Source organism: Pongo pygmaeus, chromosome X (genome assembly GCF_028885625.2).
Source record: "Pongo pygmaeus isolate AG05252 chromosome X, NHGRI_mPonPyg2-v2.0_pri, whole genome shotgun sequence".
Classification (NCBI taxonomy): Eukaryota; Metazoa; Chordata; class Mammalia; order Primates; family Hominidae; genus Pongo; species Pongo pygmaeus.
The window spans coordinates 41716059-41737582 of record NC_072396.2 but is presented as its reverse complement, the minus strand read 5'-3'; the positions used below and the strand labels follow the sequence as shown (position 1 = coordinate 41737582).

Below are 21524 nucleotides of genomic sequence, written 5' to 3'. Positions count from 1 at the left end.
TTCTTCTTGGCTTAGTCTGGCCACATGCTCTGTCTCAGAGGTATGTATGCAGTTCCACCTGATATTTATGCATCTTAGCTTTGTCTCCCTAACTCAGTCACCCCAACCCTCCCCCTTATACCTGCCCCTTCCATCAAGCTACCCTTTTTCAAGTCCTATATTTATTGTAGTTTGTCAGAAATTTAGGATCTTTAAAACTGTGCTATTTTACTGGAATTTTTATTGTTTTGTTAGTGCTCTAATTACAAACTAACATAGCTTTGAAATGATCAGTTTACTCTTAAGCCCATTTTTCCCTATACACATTGTTAGGTTTTGGTACCTGATTTTTGCAGACTATGAGGTTTTCAGCAATGCATATATTGCAACATAGCAGACAGGCCGACAACAGATGATGTTCTAACTCCAGGTATCTTTTTTTTTTTTTCTCTCAAGATGGCTAATACCTCCAGAGACTGTTGAAAAGCTTTAATAGGAGAATGTATGTGAAGTACCAGACACACGGAGGGACCCAGTAAAGAGCAGGTGTTTTAACAAGTTCTGGTTATTCCTCTCTTGAAATGCTGATTATTATCCCCTCTTGACAATTCTTATTTTTGAATCTTCATAGGGTCCCTATAAATATAATCTCTAGACCAGCCCAGAGGAAAATTATTCTCCCAACTATAAATTATCAGAATTTTCTGCTCCTGGTATACATATCACAATTGCTTAGGTTGATTTTTAAATAAATGAACAGCCTCAACAGTTTTACTGATATAGCTGTTATTCCATTGCATTACAACAGAATCCTACCACATTTTAAAATTATTTTGTCCTATTTTTTAAAAAGTAAATTTCAAGTTAAAGGTACAGGCCGCGTGAAGTGGCTCACACCTGTAATCCCAACGCTTTGGGAGGCCGAGGTGGGCAGATCACTTGAGCCTAGGAATTGCCCAGCACACCAGCCTGGGCAATATGGCAAAATCCTTCTCTACAAAAAATACAAAAATTAGCTCAGCGTGGTAGCATGTCACCTGTAGTCCCAACTACTGGGGTTGCTGAGACAGGAGGATGGCTTAAGCCTGGGAGTTCAAGGCTATAGTGAGCCATGATCACGCCACTGCACTTCAGCCTGGGTGACAGAGCAAGAATCTGTCTCAAAAAAGGGGGAGTGGGGGTGGTATCTTACCCTCTAGAAGACAATTCATAGCATAATATTCCTATCAGATTTTGTGCTGGCTCTAAAGAAAATTTGACAGTAGGGAAAATTAAACTAGTAATGAGATAAAATTATGTGGTGCTACACAACTTACTAATTATCTGTTGAGTGAAAGAATGAACAAATGAATGACCCTTTTAGGTAGAAATATATTTCCCATTTCATAAATAGAGAAATAACCTAGTAAATACAAAACTGCAGTCTCAGTTCCAATCACCCAATGCCAAATGCTAGGTTTCCAGCAATAATATTAAGTAAGCTTGCAAATTCTGGTTCTATCATAACACAATTTTCAAAAACTAATTTAATCACTTTCTATTTTAATGTTGCTTAAATAAATGCAGAAATGAAATTAGGATTAAATTCCTTATGCTTACTGCTCTTATAACTAAAACCAAAATAAATTTATAAATGGAATACAAATAAAACTATTAATATAACGTGACAGATGGCAGTGTATTACTGAATGCTAAAGCATGGGTTCGAGTTTTGCATGGCTATACCACCATCATATGTTCCTACTTCTACTTCAATGATTACACTACTCTATACACATAGTACCCTGTGACATCATTTGCCCTTGGCACCAACACATTATTAAGCTAACATAAGTACTGAAATGATGTTAACGGTTCTTGATTATGAGGCAGTCATCCGGATAATCCAAAAATGCATGTACTAATGTTGAAAAATATCATCAAAACGAAAAGACTTATTTTAAAAAGAAAACATCTTTTTTAACTCCTTTTTTTAATCGTTACAAAGGCTGTGAAGTTCCGATAAATCCCAGTCCCTAAATCAGCCAATAGGTGAGCAATGTTGACTTAATATTAGACATAAGTCACATCAAATGTTACAGAATGCGGGTATGCCTAACTATCAATCTACTCTGTTGAAACAACAGGTTAAGATAAACTCAAAGTTAGGCCGGGCGTGGTGGCTCAAGCCTGTAATCCCAGCACTTTGGGAGGCCAAGGCAGGCGGATCACCTGAGGTCAGGAGTTCAAGACTAGCCTGGCCAACATGGCGAAACCCTGTCTCTACTACAAAAATACAACAATTAGCTGGGCGTGGTGGCGGGCGCCTATAATTCCAGCTACTAGGGAAGCTGAAGCAAGGAGATTGTTTGAACCCAGGAGATGGAGGTTGCAGTGAGCCAAGACTGTGCCACTGCACTCCAGGATGGGTGAGAGAGCAAGACTCCATCTCAAAAAAAAAAAAAAAAAAAAAAAAAAAAGATAAACTCAAAGTTATCTGTTAACAGCTTTTTACCAATTTTTGTCAAAATTATCTAACTTTTCTAAGTTACTAACCCAATCATGAAATGCTGACCCAATACACTGAAAACAAAGATCTCATTTCATTTATGACATTTTAGACAAGGCAGTATTAATAATTAACTTTTTTTTTTTTTTTTTTTTTTTTTTGAGACAGAGTCTCGTTCTGTCGCCCAGACTTGAGTCCAGTGGCGTGATCTCAACTCACTGCAACCTCCACCTCCTGGGCTCAAGCAATTGTCGTGCCTCACCCTCTCAAGTTGCTGGGATTACAGGTGTGTGCCACCACATCCAGCTAATTAATTTTTTGTATTTTTAGTAGAGACAGGTTTTCCCTATGTTGGCCAGGCTGGTCTTGAACTCCTGACCTCAAGTGATCCGCCCACCTCCGCCTCCCAAAGTGCTGGGATTACAGGCATGAGCCACTGCACCCAGTCTAATAACATTTTTTATGTGCCTCCATTGGGTGTTCTTTCTGCCTGTATCTTCCAAAACTAGATTGGTTAAGTCATAAATGTAAAGAATCTGAAAAAGTACACCAAAGAATTTCAAATTATGTTTGATCAATGAGATTATCATTATAAATTATATTTAACTTTTTTTAAATAACACCCTTGAGATCTAATTCACATGCCATACAAATCATCCATTTAAAGTGTACAAGTCAAAGGTTTTCAGTATATTCAGAGTTGCACAATTATCACCAAAATTGATCTCAGATTATTTTTTCATCACCCCCAAAAAGAAACTTCATAACATTAATAGCATTCTCCCTTCCCTCCAACCTCCCCTCAGTCCCATGCTAATCTATTTTCATATAAATGGCATCATGTGATATGAGGTCTTTTGTGACTGGTTTCTTTCACTTAACATAACATTTTCAAAGTTCATCCAAGTTGTAACATGTATCACTACTTCATTTCTTTTCATTGACAGATAATATTCCATTATATATTTTATTTATGTATTCATCACTTGATGGACAATGGACATTTGGGTTGTTTCTGTAATACTTTTACATACACAAATTCCATTAAGAAAGATCTGAGAAGAAGTATCCTCTAAAGTCATTATTTATTTATTTATTTTTTTTTTGAGACGGAGCCTTGCTCAGTCGCCCAGGCTGGAGTGCAGTGGTGTGATCTTTGCTATAGGCGTGGTGGGGGACGCCTATAATCCCAGCTACTAGGGAGGCTGAAGCAGGAGGATTGTTTGAACCCAGGAGGTGGAGGTTGCAGTGAGCCAACCTTCTGGGTCCAAGCGATTCTCCTACCTCAGCCTCCTAAGTAGCTGGGACTACGGGCATGTGCCACCACACCCGGGTAATTTTTTTTTTTTTTTTTTTTTGTATTTTTGGTAGAGACTGGGTTTCACCATATTGGCCAGGCTGCTCTTGAACTCCTGACCTCGTGATCTGCCTGCCTAGGCCTCCCAAAGTGCTGAAATTACAGGTGTGAGCCACCGTACCTGGCTGGCTCCTCTAGTCTTTATATCTTTGCACAATTAATCCTAAAGATTTGAACACTCAAAATAACACCATAAGGGCTAATACTCAAAACAGAAAAATCTAAAGTGAAAAGCTGTATCGAGTTACTGCAAATGAAATTTTCAAATACAGTGTTAAAGCAAAAATAAAAACATTAAAAATTTAAAATATAGTATATAAAACACGAAAATATTTAAATTCAGTATGTGGTACCTTCTCCCCATAATTATAGAGACACTATTATTAAACAAAAAGACCAGAGGTCAGCAATTTTTTGATAGAATATCACATATAAAATTAGAAGCAGAACAGCTAAAAGCAAGGGATGATCATCTTTAAAACAGGGGAGTTGGCCACATCTGCAATCCCAGCACTTTGGGAGGCTGAGGCGGGTGGATCACCTGAGGTCAGAAGTTCGAGACCTGCCTGGCCAACATGGTGAAACCCCCATCTCTACTAAAAATACAAAAATTAGCTGGGAGTGGTGGTGGGCACCCGTAATCCCAGCTACTCAGGAGGCTGAGGTAGGAGAATCGCTTCAACCCAGGAGGCAGAGGTTGCAGTGAGCTGAGATCGTGCCATTGCACTCCAGCCCAGGTGACAAGAGCAAAGCTCCATTTCAAAAAAAAAATTTTTTTTTAAATAAATAAAAAGTAAGAGAGTTGCATGCTAAGGGCCCTTTTAGCTAGATTTTATGAAAGGGCAAATAATACCTGTTTGCCGTTGGCAAATGCAAGACAGTAGGCAAAATTAACAAGGAAAAAATGCTAATTAAAAAGGACGACTGAAGGAACTTACATGCAGTAGAGTGCTCATTTACTCAGACATTATGTAATGCAGTAGTTAACACTAAAGACTGAAGATAAACTGCCTTAGTTTCAATTCCTGTTCTACCACTTAACTAGGTGTACAAGCTGGACAAGTTATTCAACCTCTGTGCCTTGGTTTCCTTATATATACAACACAGACAGTAATATCTACCTTTTAGAGCTGTTGTAACAATATAAAGAATTTATGCAGCTGAAGCAATTTATAGATCCTCACACACAGGTGTTAAGTGTTAGTGACTGTTACCTGTGAGAAGTTTACAAAGCAGAATAAGAGAATATGTAAGAACTACATTGAACTTATAATTTACAATAGAGCAGCACAATGTGAGCACCAAGGAAAAAACATCTAAATTAGAATGGGATATACTGAAATATGTAAGATGAAATGCTGTCTGGGTTTTGCATCAAAATGGAAGGGGGTAGGTAAAAAAGACTAGCCATGAGTTGAAGCTGATTGATGGGCAAATGGAAGTTTATCTACATCTGTGTATGTTTGATTTTTCCTTAATAAAAAGCTTGGAAAGGGAGTAAATTAGAAGAGGGTAGAGAGTATCTATTAAAGACTTCTCAGAAGAGGGATTACAAGCATGTGCCACCAAGCCTAGCTAATTTTTGTATTTTTAGTAGCGACAGGGTTTCACTATGTTGGTCAGGATGGTCTCTATGTTGGTCAGGAGATCTCCTGACCTCGTGATCCACCTGCCTCGGCCTCCCAAAGTGCTGGGATTACAGGCGTGAGCCACCATGACCAGCCAATTAAGTTTATTTTTAAAAGCCTCATTTCAGAAAATTCATTCAACTAGTGATTTTGAGCTACAAAAGATGTTATTAGCCAAACTTCAAATTTTATAGGTAAGCAAGAGTTAAACAGTAAAATGACTAGTCAGCATGTGAAAGTATTCTAAACACTAGACACAAATACAAATTTAAGCCACCAGATATTCCTAAACTTCCACCAAGATGGCTAAAATTAGAAACACTCACTGATAATAATACTAAGTATTGATAAGGAAGAGCAACACGACCTACTGCTAGCAGGAGTTTAAACTGGTACAACTACTTGGGAAATCTGTTTGGCAGTATTGACTAAAGCTAAACACATATGTATCCTATAAACCAGCAATTCCAATCCTGGATATGCAGCAAAAGACCACCAAAAGACATACAAAAGTGTTCATGGCAACATTCTTTATATTGGTGAAAACACTGTGAACAATCTCAAATGTCAGCCAGACACAGTGGCTCACACCTGTAATCCCAGCACTCTGGGAGGCTGAGGCAGGAGGATTGCTGGAGCCCAGGAGCTCAAGACCAGCCTGAGCAACATAGTGAGACTCCATCTCTATAAAAAAAAAAAAAAAAAAACAATTATCTGGGCATTGTGGCATGTGGCCGTGATCCCAGCTACTCGAGAGGCAGAGATGGGAGGAATCGCTAGAGCCTGGAAGGACAAGGCTGCAATGAGCTGTGATCACACCACTGCACTCCAGCCTGAGTGATAGAGCAAGACCCTGTTTCAAAACAAACAAAAAAAACCCACCTCAATCCAACAGAATGGATAAATAAATCATGTATTTAATACAATACTATACAGTAATGAAAAAGACGAAGTTGGCTGGGCACAGTGGCTCACGCCTGTAATCCCAGCACTGTGGGAGGCTGAGGCAGGCGGATCACCTGAGGTCAGCAGTTCGAGACCAGCCTGGCCAATGTGGCGAAACCCCATCTCTACTAAAAATACAAAAATTAGCCGGGTGTGGTGGCAGGCGCCTGTAATCCCAGCTACTCGGGAGGCTGAAACAAGAGAATCATTTGAACCTGGGAGGCGGAGGTTGCAGTGAGCCAAGCTCACGCCACTGCACTCCAGCCTGGGCAACAGAGCAAGACTCCATCTCAAAAAAACAATAAAGAAAAAGACAGTTAGTGATCATGTGTTGAGCAACAGCAGCCAGATACAGGAGTATATAGTGTATTACTCCATTTATCTGAAGTTCAAAAATAGGCATAACATTCATTAAAAGACAGAGGTCAGGCTGCGCACGGTGGCTCACGCCAGTAATCCCTGCACTTTGGGAAGCCAAGGTGAACAGATCACTTGAGGTCAGCAGTTCGAGACCAGCCTGGCCAACACGGCGAAACCCCATCTCTACTAAAAATACAAAATTAGCCAGGTGTGGTGGTGTGTGCCTGTAATTCCAGCTACTTGGGAGGCTGACGCAGGAGAATCGCTTGAACCCAGGAGGTGGAGGCTGCAGTGAGCCAAGATCGCGCCACTGCACTCCAGCCTGGGCAACCGAGTGAGACTCCATCTCAAGAAAAAAAAAAAATAAAAGAGGTCAGGGTATTTGGGGTTTTACGGGGAGGAGGTAGAGGCATAAGGGAACCTTCCAGGGTGCGGAAATATTCTGTATCTTGATCTGACTGACTACACAGATGTATATATTTTCTAAAAATTTATCAAGCTATACAATCTAATATTTGTGCATTTTACTGTAAGTTATATATCTCAGTTAAAATAAAATTTACAGTAGATAAGCCACTCAAAAGATAACATCACATCTTCTCTTGGCAGTCCAAGACACTGGTTCTCAAAGATCCCTGAGATCCTTTCAAGAGGTCAGAGAGGTCAAAATTGTTTTCGTAAGACTTTACTTGCCACTTTCACTGTCATTCTTTCTCAAGTGTACTATGGAGTTCTTCCAAAGGCTATATGATGTATTATATCGCAATAGATTGAAGGCAGAAGGAGGCAGAGAATCCAGTTGTCTTCTATTAAGCCAGATATGAGATTTGTAAAACATGTAAAACAATGCCTCTCTTCTCACTAATTTTTGTTCTGGAAGTTATTTTTCATAAAAATAACTACATTGACATGCAGTGGGGTTTTGTTGCTTTTGAAAGCATACATAACTTTATTAAATGTCTGTTTTCATTTCTAATACAGTAAATAATCAATGGCTGTAACCCCACATAAAAAAAGCTCTTTGGGATCCTCAATAATTTAAGAGTATAAAAGCATCCTGAGACCAAGAAGTTTGAGAATGACTCACCTAAGAAACAAAATAAGCTTCTTTTGCTAGTTGTCTTACAGTAAAATAAGAAATGAGGTATCAACATTTTCTCTGAAACCATCTGTGCCAGATAATAATCACCGTTACTGTATTTATCTGTGTATTTTCATCTTCAATTCGGAAAAAATAATTTCCCCCTAAATACTATTTCCCCTAGCAGGCTATATCACTTTTTAGCAAGTTATGTTATTAAAGCACTAGACTGCAGATGAAAACTTAACCAAACTTTAAGTTGCTCTGCCAACAAAGAAATTATACCCCTGGCTACAAAGTCTATGGTCCCTAAATTCACAGTACAAGCTGTGGGCCAAGCACAATTAACCCACAGGATTCTAAATAAAATAAAGCCCTTCAGACCACACACAGGAGAAACAAGGGGGAGGAGACATTCAAGTTGTTGGATTGACAAGTAAATGGAGGAATATAACCAACTTCTAAACCCATTAAAGTGTTTACCTTCTCTATTTTCCTTTACTTGACAATTTCTTTTCTCTATAGATTTTTCCACATCTCTAGGAATAAAGATAAAATTTAAGAACATAAAAAAGTAGTAGTTTAACTCACCTCTTGCCCAACATCTTGGTTTTACAGAGTCATGAAGACCCAAGAGGTTAGCTAAGTGATTTAACACAGGGAGTTGGGTAACTGGAACTAAAGCACAGCTCTTGACCAGGCGCGGTGGCTCATGCCTGTAATTCCAGCACTTTGGGGGACCAAGGCAGGCTGATCAACTGAGGTCAGGAGTTTGAGACCAGCCTGGCCAACACAGTGAAATCCCATCTCTACAAAAAATACAAAAATTAGCCGTGGGTGGTGGTGCCTGTAATCCTAAGCTACTTGAGAGGCAGAGGCAGGAGAATCACTTTAACCCGGGAGGCAGACGTTGCAGTGAGCTGAGATCGCACCACTACACTCCAGCCTGGGCGGCACAGCGAGACTCTGTCTCAAAAAATCAATAAAATAAAAAAATAAAACACAGATCTTGTGACTCCAAGTCCAGTACCCTTCCACTGACTACATTCTCACTTAAAATAGTAAAGCTAACCTCCAAAATAGGAAGCAATGAAATAATTACAATTAAACGATCAGATTATTCACCTATGTTTGTATATCAAAGTATTTTAAGGCAAAATAACATCTACACAAACCAAGGAGAGGCTACAATTAATGCTCTCTGGATGCCAGTCTAACCCCTTGGTGGGGGTGGGAGGAAGATGACACTTGTGCTTTGATAATCCACTGTTTAAGGAACCACATTGAGAGAGTAGTCATTCTGTAACCCAGATTCCTTTCTCTCAATGACCTTTCAACAAGACCTCAACAGACAGCAGCTCTCAGTGAGGAAAGGGAATTGGAGGTGGCAGGAAAAGTTGAAAGGGAAGACAATAGAGGTGTTTTGCTTTTTAGCTTTTCTGTGGCAGAAAAGCCAAACTCAAATTAGCAGCACCTCCCTCATACCATGGGAGCACCCCACTGATCTCCTTCCTTTATTCCATTCCCTAATCATTATTTCTTATCTTTCAGAACAGTTAAAATACCATCTCAATCCCCCGAGACCCAACTCTCCAACACATCTGCCATGAATGCCATCAGAATTGTCTTTCAAAAACAAACACAAATCTAATGTCTCCTTTCACTTAAACTTGAAAGTACATCTCTCATTACCTTAACAGTAAAAGGCAAATGTCCTAACATGGCACTCAAGGTCACCCCTTGTAATTTTAGCTTCACTCAAACTACCTTTCAGTCCCACCTCCCATAACCCCTCCCCTCCCAGTATCTCTAGTGTTCCTTGCACACTCTCCTCCTAGTTCTTACTCTGAAAACACTATACTTTCACACTTGCATTGCTCCATTTCAAATAATGGTTCTCAATTTTGCCCCCAGGGCACAACTGGCAATGTCTGAAGACATATGAGTGGGGTAGGGGCTATATCACTGGCATCTTGTGGGTAGAAACCAGGGCTGAGTAGGACAGCACCTCACAACAAAGACTTATCTGGCCCAAACTGTCAATAGGGTTAAAAAACCCTGCCTGATCTCAAGTTGATCCCTCTGCCCGGAAGTCCCTGCTCTAATTAATAGGGCCATGAAAATAGTGCATCTTTGAAGACCTCACCCAATGCCAGACAATGATTTCTCCATCTCTCCTACTACACTTTTCACACCTCCATTTAATACAGCTGTAATTGCACTGTATAATTGTCTGGCTCCCCATACTTCAGAGCCTTGAAAGTAGAGAATCATCTTCATATACCCTCTGGTGCCTAAAATGGCACAGGTTGAGCATCCCTTATCTGAAAAATCTGGAATCCAAAACGCTCCAAAATCTGAACTTTTTTTTGATACGGAGTCTCGCTCTGTCACCCAGGCTAGACGGAGTGCAGTAACGCGATCTAGGCTCACTGCAACCTCCACCTCCCAGGTTCAAGGGATTCTCCAGCCTCAGCCTCCTGAGTAGCTGGGATTATAGGTGCACACCACCATGCCTGGCTAATTTTCGTATTTTTAGTAGAGACGGGGTCTCACCATGTTGGCCAGGCTGGTCTCAAACTCCTGACCTCAAGTGATCTGCCCGCCTCAGCCTCCTAAAGTGCTGGGATTACAGGGGTGAGCCACCGCGCCTGGCCCCAAATTTTGGATTTTGAATTTTCACTCGCCCGCAAGTAATATTCCAAATATTCCAAAATATGGGGAAAAAATTACAAAGTCGGAAACACTTCTGATCCCAAACATTATGGATAAGGCATACTAACTGAATCTATATTAAATCAATGAATTCAACTCAATCACAGTAAGGTATCACTGACATGATTCTCCTTCCCATAATGCACCAAGGATAACAAAGCAATCCTCAGCTGGCATTGATATGGCTCAGATAACGACATGCACTGACATCAGACAAGAAACACGCCGGGCACGGTGGCTCACACCTGTAATCCCAGCACTCTGGGAGGACGAGGCAGGTGGATCACCTGAGGTCAGGAGTTCAAGACCAGCCTGGCCAATATGGTGAAACCCCATCTCTACTAAAAATATAAAATTAGCCGGGTATACTGGCACCCACCTGTAATCCCAGCTACTCAGGAGGTTGAGGCTGGAGAATCACTTGAACCCAGGAGGCGGAGGTTGCAGTGAGCCGAGATCACGCCATTGTACTCTAGCCTGGGCAACAAGAGTGAAACTCCATTTCAAAAAAAAAAAAAAAAAGAAAAAAGAAATACACCTGTAGTCACTACAGTAGGTTCCTCCTCCAACACTCAGTCTGGCCCCACAATCCCTCTTGCCTCAGCTCAGCATGCTCCAAGTCAACTCTTCAGAATCCTGGGTAATTAATTGTATCTACAAAGAACACAGTAAACAGATAATATACACACTAATTAAATGAGTAAATGAGATTTTCTATATTTTCAAAAGTCTGGACAAATGCTGTACATGGCCAGTATCCTCCTTTCATATTCCCGAAAATGTGAGAGAAGTCAAAAATTTCAAAAACAACAGTCACATGTTTTTAGGGGTTTTTTCGCATTCACAGAGTACAGAAAATTTTATTTCTAATTACACCCTCACCTTTCAAATATAAACTTCATCATACATTTGCCTCACTTAATTCCTATTTCATTCTAATTATTTCACTATTTGAACAAAGCCAACTAACCTAACCAATGAGCACAACCTAATCCAGTAAAGTTTAAGATTCATATCCCTAACCAGTTTCCTCTGTCTCAAGGATATTTAAGACCTCCACGTAGGCCAGGTATCATGGCTCACGCCTGTAATCCCAGCACTTTGGGAGGCCGAGGCAGGCGGATCACCTGAGGTCAGGAGTTCAAGACCAGCCTGACCAACATGGAGAAACCCCGACTCTACTAAAAATACAAAATTAGCCGGGTGTGGTGCCGCATATGCCTGTAATCCCAGCTACTCAGGAGGCCGAGGCAGGAGAATCACTTGAATCCAGGAGGCGGAGGTTGTGGTGAGCCGAGATCGCGCCATTTACTTTTTTGTTTTCCGCTCATTCTTATAAAAAGGCAAAATACATCTGAACTTGCACATTAACACAAGATACTGCCGTACAAATACAGCAAAGCTGCTGAAACCAAACTATTCTCAGGCAATACCACCTTGCAATAAAAAGAAATCCCTTTCATCAGCTAATGTACAGAAGTTTGAACCTGACTTAAGGAAAGGAGGTTCAGAGTTGTTAACATATAGCGTATCAAATAGCAGGTCAAGCACAGTGGCTCAGGCCTATAATCCCAGCAACACTGGGAGGCCAAAACAGGAGGATCGCTTGAGGCCAGGAGTTTGAGACCAGCCTGGGAAACACAACCAAACCCCTGTTCTCTAAGAAAAATTAACCAGATGAGGTGATATAGGCCTGTGGTCCTACTTATTCGGCAGGCTGAGGTGCGAGGATGGCTTGAACCCAGGAATTCCAGGCTACAATGAGCTATGATTGCGTCACCACACTCCAGCCTGAGTGACAGCGAGACTCCCCGCTTAAAAAAAAAATCACTGCTCTTAACTAGAGGCTGGCAAACTATGGTAACAGACCAATTCCAGCCTCCTGTTTTTGTACAGCTCACAAGCTAAGAATGGATTTCACACAGAACGTCTGCGATCAATTTGATGACAGGGAACACTGAACTTCACCCAATAAAGCAAAATACTGTATTACCTCCCCTCCACACACACACACCAAATTGTTTTTCTCATTAGACCTAAGTTATACATAACTATTTAATTATATTTTTTATTTCACCCATAAAAAATTTACCCAATGTCCTCAATTTTGCCTCTTAGCCCACAAAGTCCAAAGTATTTACTATGTGGCCCTTTACAGAAAAAGTTTACTGATCCCTGTGCTCTGAACTCCAGAGATGTTACCAAGCAGAGCAACCAAAACTTTGTACACTACACCTCGACCAGAAAGAAAAAAATGTTAGGTAGAAGTGAGTTCAATACCATACGATAACTTCCATGCTCTCTGGGGTCCGAGTTAATAATGAGCAGCCCTACTTAGGAGTTCTAAGTAACCAGTTAACAGAAAAGACTAGATATGAGAGATGTAACCAACAGCCTCAACTTATAACTCTCAATAGCCACCAAAGTCAGCAGGAATAAAATGGACATAAAGGATACTAACAGGAGGCTTCCCCACTCCCTTTTTCCTTTCCACCCAATTCACAGGCTCTGTAGAAGATGGGATCTAATATCCAAGATCACCAGCTCAAACTCATCCCAAGGAAAACAATTCCTTTGATTATGGTTGACTAACATGGTGTTCAAAGCTCACATGATTAATAAGAATAAACTGTAGGGTGCCATAAAATGAAGATGCATCAAATCTGTACAAGAGGTTGGAGGTACTGCAAGTTAAATACTGCCCCAGATTTTCCCATTCAGGTAATCAAATGGTTATTATAAACAGTATTATTCTAGGTGCTCTGTAATATACAAAGGTAAAGGACAGAATCCCTGGCCTTATTATCCATTACCAGGGAGACAGTTTAATGTTAATTTTATGAGTGACTACAGAGAATTTAATAATTAATGTGATTTGACACATATAGATATAGCTTCATAAAGAAGGTAGTCTATGGCATGCTATCTTGGTCAAGTTACTTCACCTTTCACCTCTTTGAGCCATTTTTCTCATCCGAAAAATGAAGGGTCTGACTAGAAAGAATTGAGATCTCTTCCAGGACTTCTCATTGTAATGGGATTAGTAAGACAAGTGACTCCAAGAAGTAAAAAGATTTAGCAAAAAATAAGTAAAATAGCAAGAACGTGATAAACTATATTCATCCAACAGTTACTAAATGTCTATATGCCAGGCACTTTCTAGGTGCTAAGGATATTATCACTGACTTAGAATGAAAGCCACTAACCTTAAAGATAGAATTGTGAGGACAAAATTAATCGAAACACCTAAACAAAGTAAATTAAATAGAAAAACACACTGTATAGAGATAACAGAGCATCAATACAGCAAAGGAATGGCAGGAGTAAGGGGTGACACCAAAGTATGTAATTTCTGGTCAAAAATTAACAGCATCAGAAGTACAGCTATTCCTAAAGCCAGTATGCCAAGAATTCCAAAAGAACCTATTTCTACTATACTTGACATTTGGGCTCACTGGAGAAAACTGGAGTTCAGAATGAAATTCTATTTAAAGTGACAAAAAAAATTCAATTGGCATATACCATAACAAAGTTTTTTTAAATAACAACTTAATCCAATCTCTCCTACGAGGTACATAAAAGAATGCCAGAAAATTAGCACTAAAGACTTTAGAGATCAGCTAGTCCAGCCCACCTCACTTGATGTTAGCTTCTAGACAACAGTAATCTCTAGAACAGTGCCTAGCACATAGCAGATGCCCCAGAAGTATTTGTTGAACGGATTAAAAAGGAAACAAATGTCTTAACAGATATTGTTTATAGTAGAGCTGGAACCGTAACACCAAGAAGGTGCTAAGTGACAATAAATTTGATATATATGTGCACATATACTGTATATAATACATGTGAGTGTGGAATCCCTGTCTCTTCTAGTGTTTGAGCTTTTCACTACATTTTTGTGTTTCAGTCTGGAATTTTTGACTGTGTGACTAACAAAACGAAACTCAAGCAAGAGTACTGCTGCCTAATGGTGGAACACACGACATGCAAAGGGTCTCAATTCTCCCCTTCCCCTAAAAGAGACTGCAAAAAAAAAAAAACCCTGGTTACACATCAGACTCACCTATAGAGCAAATATGTATTTTGAAAAAGCTCCACAAATGATTGATACACAGAGGTGGTAGAAAATCCTTGTTAGGCAGTGATTGAGAATAAAATTGAAAATCCATTTGCTGCCAAATATAAGGTTATGTGTGTATAAACACGTTGAAGACACCAAGATTTAGCACGGGTATGTTTGAAGAATAAATTTTAGGTAAGCGATCTCATCCTAACAATATACTTTTTCACAAGTTATTCCTTAAAAGTATATTACAATGGTCATCACTTTGTAATCTACAATAAATGATAAATTCAATGCCCAATATAAGTAAGTGTTAGAAGTTTTAAGTCTTCTTTCCTTATTACATCAACTTTTTTCATGATCCTTAGAGTCTCATTTTCTATAATTTAACAAAAAGATCTTTGGGGAATCTCGTGTCACACTAAGAATGCTCATAGGGCCAGGCCCAGTCGCTCATGCTGGGAATCCTAACACTTTGGGAGGCCCAGGTAGGCAGACAGCTTGAGCCCAGGAGTTCAAGACCAGCTTGGGCAACAAGGCATAACCCATCTCCATAAAAGAAAAAAAAAATACAAATAGCCAGGCATGGGAGCACCTGTAGTCCCGGCTACTCAGGAGGCTAAGGTGAGAGGATCACCTGAGCCCAGGAGAGGTCGAGGCTGCAGCCAACCGTGAGCACTCCAGCCTCAGTGACAGAGTGAGAATCTGTCTCCAAAAAAAAAAAAAAAAACAAAAAAACCACACACACAAAAAAACCTCATAGATCCTAAACTCCTTCCTATAGGCTTCCCCGCTGCCATCCCCCCACCATGCAGAATTTGGTCCAATGGACCAAGAGGATTAAGAGACAGAAAGTCCAAATAAATGTCTGTTACCGTTATTTCATTCGTTCCATAAAACAATTATACATCAATCCCAAAACAACACAAAATTCAAACTGATTTTGACTAAGACAAATAAAACTCTAAATTCTCAAACTGAGATAACAGAATTTCATGTGATACTAAATGGTAATTTGTGGGATCATTTAAATAAATTACTAGGAGACAAATGCATAGTTTCTACACCTTTTAGGAATGTTGTGTAATATTTTGTCATAAACGCACCAACTAAACTATCACCCTGAGCACGCTGGAAGATATATGCAAGGGGAGAAACCTATTTGCCACATAGCTTTTAACATCTCCCTTGGGCAACCAAGATATTTATCAAATTGGAGACTATCTTGATAGTCTTAAAAAACTAAACTATACCTTAACTTACTCTGGTACAAGAAACAAACCAAAAGCTCTAAATGCTTTTTTAAAAATAGCAATCAGTGTCATTTCACCAACATAGCACAGTAGTTGAAGCACCACTGGTTGAACCTGACAGACCTCAGACCCATCTCGTAAGGCAATAAATGGAAAATGCTTAACAGTGCTGACAGACAATTAATGCTTAAATGATAATCATGCTAATAACTGAAAACAATTGAGAAAAAAATCCATTTTCTTATTTATCCACTTGAAAGTTCTAACAACATGATAAAAACAACAGCCCAGTGGTTTTCAACTCCAAATGCATGTAAGAATCATCCACAATGCTTTTAAAATATACCTTTGCCCAGGCTCCCTGTCAGACCAATTAATCAGTCTCTGGGGGTGGAACCCAGGGATCAGTTTTTTTGTTGTGGTTGTTTTTTAACCCCGCCAAGTGACTCTCATGTCCAGTCACGGTTGAGGTCCAATGCACTAACTCTTTCCCAAATATTAACGTTAAACTCTATATTAAAATAATACAAGAACTTAGCAATAAACAGGATGGCTTTCAAAAACACAGCTCCTAAAAGAATCAAATGAAAACTAAAATCCGGTTTTTCCCCTTTTTGAAAAAAAAGAAAAACAATTCAAGACTCAGAAAACATACCTACAAGAGGGGAAACATAACGTAGGCTACCATAAAAAGTAATACGTTCTTTCAGAATAAAAACTAACTCAATCTCAGGATAAAACCCCCCCCTCACCTTCACTGCCCAAAAGACTTACAGGAACACTAATCCATTAACACACACTGCTAGATATTTCAAATAACTAATTCTTATATCTGTTTTAAACAAAAATTAGTTTTAATACTAAAATTTTGAAACTAAAACGTTAGAAATTTATCTTATTCAATAAAAATAAGCTCAAAGACGCTTGTTGTGTGACCAACTAATCAAGAACTGGATGATTGGCAAATTCATGACAAACATCCATTTCAAAACCATAAGCTGCATTATTACCACCATGTCAAAGAAAAATCTCTGAGAAGATAGCAAAGAAATCTCATACCTTAAGATATTAAAAACAAGACTCTGGAAGAAAAAAGATCTAAAGTAAATCCTACTTGAGCATCCCATAGATAAAACATGAGAACTGGGAGGCCGAGGCGGACGGATCACGAGGTCAGGAGACCGAGGCCATCCTGGCTAACACGGTGAAACCCCGTCTCTACTAAAAATACAAAAAATTAGCCGGGCGTGATGGCACGCGCCTGTAGTCCCAGCTACCAGGGAGGCTGAGGCAGGAGAATCCCTTGAACCCGGGAGGTGGACGTTGCAGTGAGCCGAGATCGTGCCACTGCACTCCAGCCTGCACTCCAGACAAAACAAACAAACAAACAAACAAAAAAAAAAAAAACCATGAGAACTATGGAACACCAGAGACCCCAATAACCTGGTGAAAGGTAAAATCTGCCTTTCAAAGTTCCTTCCTGAAGTAACAAGATTCTCACATGTACTGTGGCTGGTGCTATTACTCCCTCCAGAAATTCTCAGAAACTACCAAGGTCAGCAAACAAAAGAAACATGAGAACGTTGATAACCAGAATCACAAGTTACATGTTCACGCAAAAAAATACAAGAAAAGGGGTAGAGAGAATTCATATAGTCCAAACGTCCTATTTTTAAATTAGAGAAAACAAAACAGTAAAATACCAAAGACATTTTGAGTTCACCTGTGGAACACCAATTCCAAATACTTCAAGCTTTCACTCCACCCAAAAGCTGGAACGATAAAGTTTAAAGGGTTAAAGTTAGATGTATGACACAGCACATGAGTTTAAAAATTGAGAAAACGAATGTTGACACTTTTTTATATTTAATACATAACTCTTCAAGAATTTGAAGGCATTTGCTGAAACCAAAATGGCAGCCCAGCGAATTAGAAGGCGAGCGAGATCTAAAGAAGAGTTTGTAGTCTCTATTTTTAAGTTCAAGTGTACTAACCAGCCAAGCTAGTCATGGTTAAGAAGTCCTTACCTAAGGGTAATCAGCTCCGAGAGGGTTAAGTACCTGTTGGAAAGTTTCCTAATCAATGCACCCCAAATCATTCTTCCTCAAAAGTGAAAGTATACAAACGTTAGGTAGATTTAGGGACTCATGGGTTTCCAGGTAAAAGAACAGTACACATACTTCTCTCCCCGAAAAATAAAACATGAATATTTAACCCATACCTACAACTTGCTTATTTAAATTAAGACAATCTGAAACAATTATATACACCTGTAAACTGCACCGTGTAAATTCAATTAACGTTATAACTATGGAACTTCCAAAAAACAACATGCTTAATTTAAGCAGGTTCTACTAGAAATTTTGCAAATTCTCGTGTAAGTTCTAGTCGCTACAGAAATCCACACAAATAATTTAAGGAGCCATCTACACACCTGCTGTATAACTCTTTAACTTATTTCACAATGAATGAAAAATCAGCCATTTATCCAACCCTAAGCCTCACGTCACAAGAATCTGAAGATCTGATCACTACCAAACTCGCACATGCTAGTATTTGCAGAAACAGTTAAAAATAGAAAGGTAATAGGTCCAAGCTAGCTTGGAAGCGATTTCTGCATTCAAAAACCCCTTTCATGGCTTTGGCCCTCTGCAAATAAAGCGGGGCGAAGGAGGTGTAGGAGGCCGATAACCCAGCTCCGACTCCAGGAGTCCAGGGCCGGGGAGAAACTGCGGGTTATCGCGGGAGGGTGGGGGGAGGCGGACAAGTCGTCAGGCCTGATAGCCAGGCGTAGCCGAGGCCTAGCTCCCCAGCTCCAAATCACTCCACCTCAGTAATGGCGTTTGGTGTCAAGTGGAACCAGACTGGGTAGGAAAGCGGCCGCCGGGCGGGGGGCGGCCAACCCCCAAACCGACCCGGCCCCCGGGTGCGGACGGCGGGGGGGCTGCCCGCCACGCCCGGAGACTCCATCCTCCTACTCGGCCCCAGACAGGACGGGAAGGGGGAGGAGGGGGAGGGACGGAGCCGTCAGCCATTTTCCCTTACAGTCCAAAACACACAGACACGCTCTCGGGACACCGGCTCCACACACAACACGGCCCCGCGCGCCCGCCCAGCCCGGGCCGGAGGAGGGGGAACGGGGAAGCCCCGGCCTGGCCGGCAGCCGCCGAGGGAAGAGGCTCGCACACACGCACACCCCCCTCGCCCTCCTCCCCTCACCCACATCCAGCTGTTGGCCCCGGGAAGGAGCGTCGCCCCAGTGCAGCTGGCCACTCACCGCACGACACAGACGTCTTCTCACAACCAGGGCACGCGGAGGCGGGAGGCACCAGGCGACGGTGGGGCTCGGTCCCGGGACGAGACCTACCCTGGGTGCATCCCAGGCCCGGGGGTGACCGGCAACAAAGTGTATCGAAAGGCTGTGGCGGCCGGGCTCGGGGCTGCGGGCGTCTCAACCAAAACGCTGCACACCGGCGCCGGAACTCGCTCCTCGCCGCGCCCGCCTCCTCCTCCTCCTTGGCCGGCGACAGCCCTCTTCCCCCTTCTCCCCTCAGGCTGGGGCTCTCGCTGAGCTCAGACGGGCTCCGGGCGGTGCGTTTCTCCTGCGTCACCTCCTCCTGCTCCTCCTCCTGCAGCGACGGCTTCACCTTTCTCTAGTCGCCGCCTCTGTCCCCGCTCCAGGCCTGGTGGCTTTGAAGCAGCTCGCTCCTCGCTCCCGGCGCCGACCCAAGCACTGGGCGCTAAGGCGGCCGCCTCCCGTGAGAGAGAGGCGGCGGCGGCGGCGGGCTCCCGCGAGGCCCGGGAGCTGTGTAAGGCGGGGAGGGGCTCGGCGCGACAGAGGCCCTGACGGGGCCGGGTGCGGAGAGGTTGCGGCTCCGGCGGCGGCGGAGACTAGCGTCCGCAGCCGCGGATGCCCGTCCTCGTCAATATGGCGGATCCGGCAACCCAAAAAAAAAAAAACCGCTCGGCCAGTGGCGGCGGCGGTAGCGGCTACGGCGGCAGTAGCGGTGGCGGCGGCGGCGCAGACTCCCACTAGCCCCAGAGCCGCCCAAGACCCGAAGTTCTCCGCCCCCGTCACGGCCCGCCCCTCTCAGGCCCCTCCTTTCGGCCCTCCCCCTGCTCCTGCCCAGCCCCCTCCCGCTCAGCTGCCCCCTCTTCTCTCCCTCCACCCCGGGCGGTCAAGGCTGGGAAAGCAGCGCAAGCCGCTGAGGGGGCCGGGCTTGGGCGCGAGCCGCCGGGAACCCGGAGAGCTAGGGTGGGGGAGGGGAAGACAATGCGGTAAAGATTGTTCGCGCAGTACCGTTTCTTCCGGCTGGCCCCTTCAGGGTCGTGCTACCGCCAGAAATCCTGTTCCATGCCCCTCGGCTCAGGAGCGGAACGAGGGCAGACGTGGCTCTAGGACCGAAGTTGGGGAAGGGAGGCCCGAAAAGATCTGGCACACCACGCCAGAGGGGCTGGGCGGCAGGGACTGGCGGGGTGTGTGGCTACGACAGGGTTAATCGCGTGAGCCGCAGCCGCGTCGCTCATAGTTTGACTCGGGCCGCTTGTTTTTGTTCCATTGTGAACCGTGGCCCCGCCGACAAGAACCCGGATGATGACGTCACCGGCCTCCCCCTTTTCCGGGACCGTGGGGGGAGGGGCGCGGAAAGATGAGATTCCGGAGACCACGCGCTGGGCGGTCGCCGCCGCGGTGCCTGGAGGTCCCGGCGGCGCAGCTGACCCGCGTCACGTGACGCGCGAGCTGGCCGGGCCACTGGCTGCGGGGGCGCGAGGTCCCGAGGGCCTGGCCACCTGCTTGGCGCCGATAGGGGGAAGGTGTGGCTATCTCCTGCAGCGGAAGGAGGGGGCGTGGGGAGTGAGGTCCTTTTCCCCACCCCGCGAGGGAGGTGCTCTGAGAAACTCTTTCACACGATCATGCAGCATCACTACCTGAAAGCGTTTAGGCGTCCTCACACCCTAACTGACGGGACTGACCACCTTTTTGGCCATAAGAGCCCTTCAAACAGACCAGCAAAGAAAAAAATTATAAAGTGCCCCAGACGGCTTAGCGAATAGGCCGCACTTGATGTGGCAAGATTAGCCTCCATTGCCAGATCATCAGCACGATTCGGTGTTAGAACCCGGAAGAAACTTATGAACCCATCCGCTGTGTCATGGACTATTTTCTACATGTTTATATTCCAAAGTGCAGGCATGGGAAAAACTTAGGCTAATCTCGAATTAATGGGGTGCTTGGAACAATTCTATACAGTCTACCTAGGATGCCCAAATGAAGAGGAAATTAACAGTTCCTAATTTACAGATTTCCTTTTGACTTAAAAAAAACCTGTGGACATCAAATGGCATGCAAAATCATAGTAAAACCCTACAAACCGAGATCTATTTTATAGAGAAGAGGATTGAATTTAGTTATGCTATGATTATATCAGTTTGTAATAAAAGACTGTTAAAAATGGAACCAAACTAATTTAGGTGACAGTGAAAGCAAGTTACTGGTATCTTAAATTTTTAAACCATTTCTCTATTTAGCACAAGATTGTTTACAAATTTTTCACCACAAAATTATCTAATAGGGTATCTAAGATACATCATTCATAGCCCTAATAACTCTTAGCATATGTTACCTTGTTTTTATAATTATTTCCATGAATCATT

The 21524-nt window shown here is 42.6% G+C and overlaps 1 protein-coding gene across 13 annotated transcripts in view; it reads right to left on the bottom strand.

The window, feature by feature from the left end:
- The window catches only part of USP9X (ubiquitin specific peptidase 9 X-linked), a 147363-nt gene extending 126875 nt beyond the window's left edge, over positions 1–20488 (bottom strand). For 3 of the 13 annotated variants that reach the window (XM_054470706.2, XM_054470708.2, XM_063660268.1), the window contains exon 1: positions 20170–20488. The gene's annotated coding sequence lies outside the window, so the exon portion shown is untranslated. Of the gene's footprint in view, positions 1–17592; positions 17642–17896; positions 18074–19146; positions 19953–20169 lie in introns of those variants that run through there. The other 10 variants (XM_054470703.2, XM_063660267.1, XM_054470704.2 and 7 more) reach the window with 6 other exon arrangements.
- Between the last annotated feature and the right edge of the window lie 1036 nt (positions 20489–21524).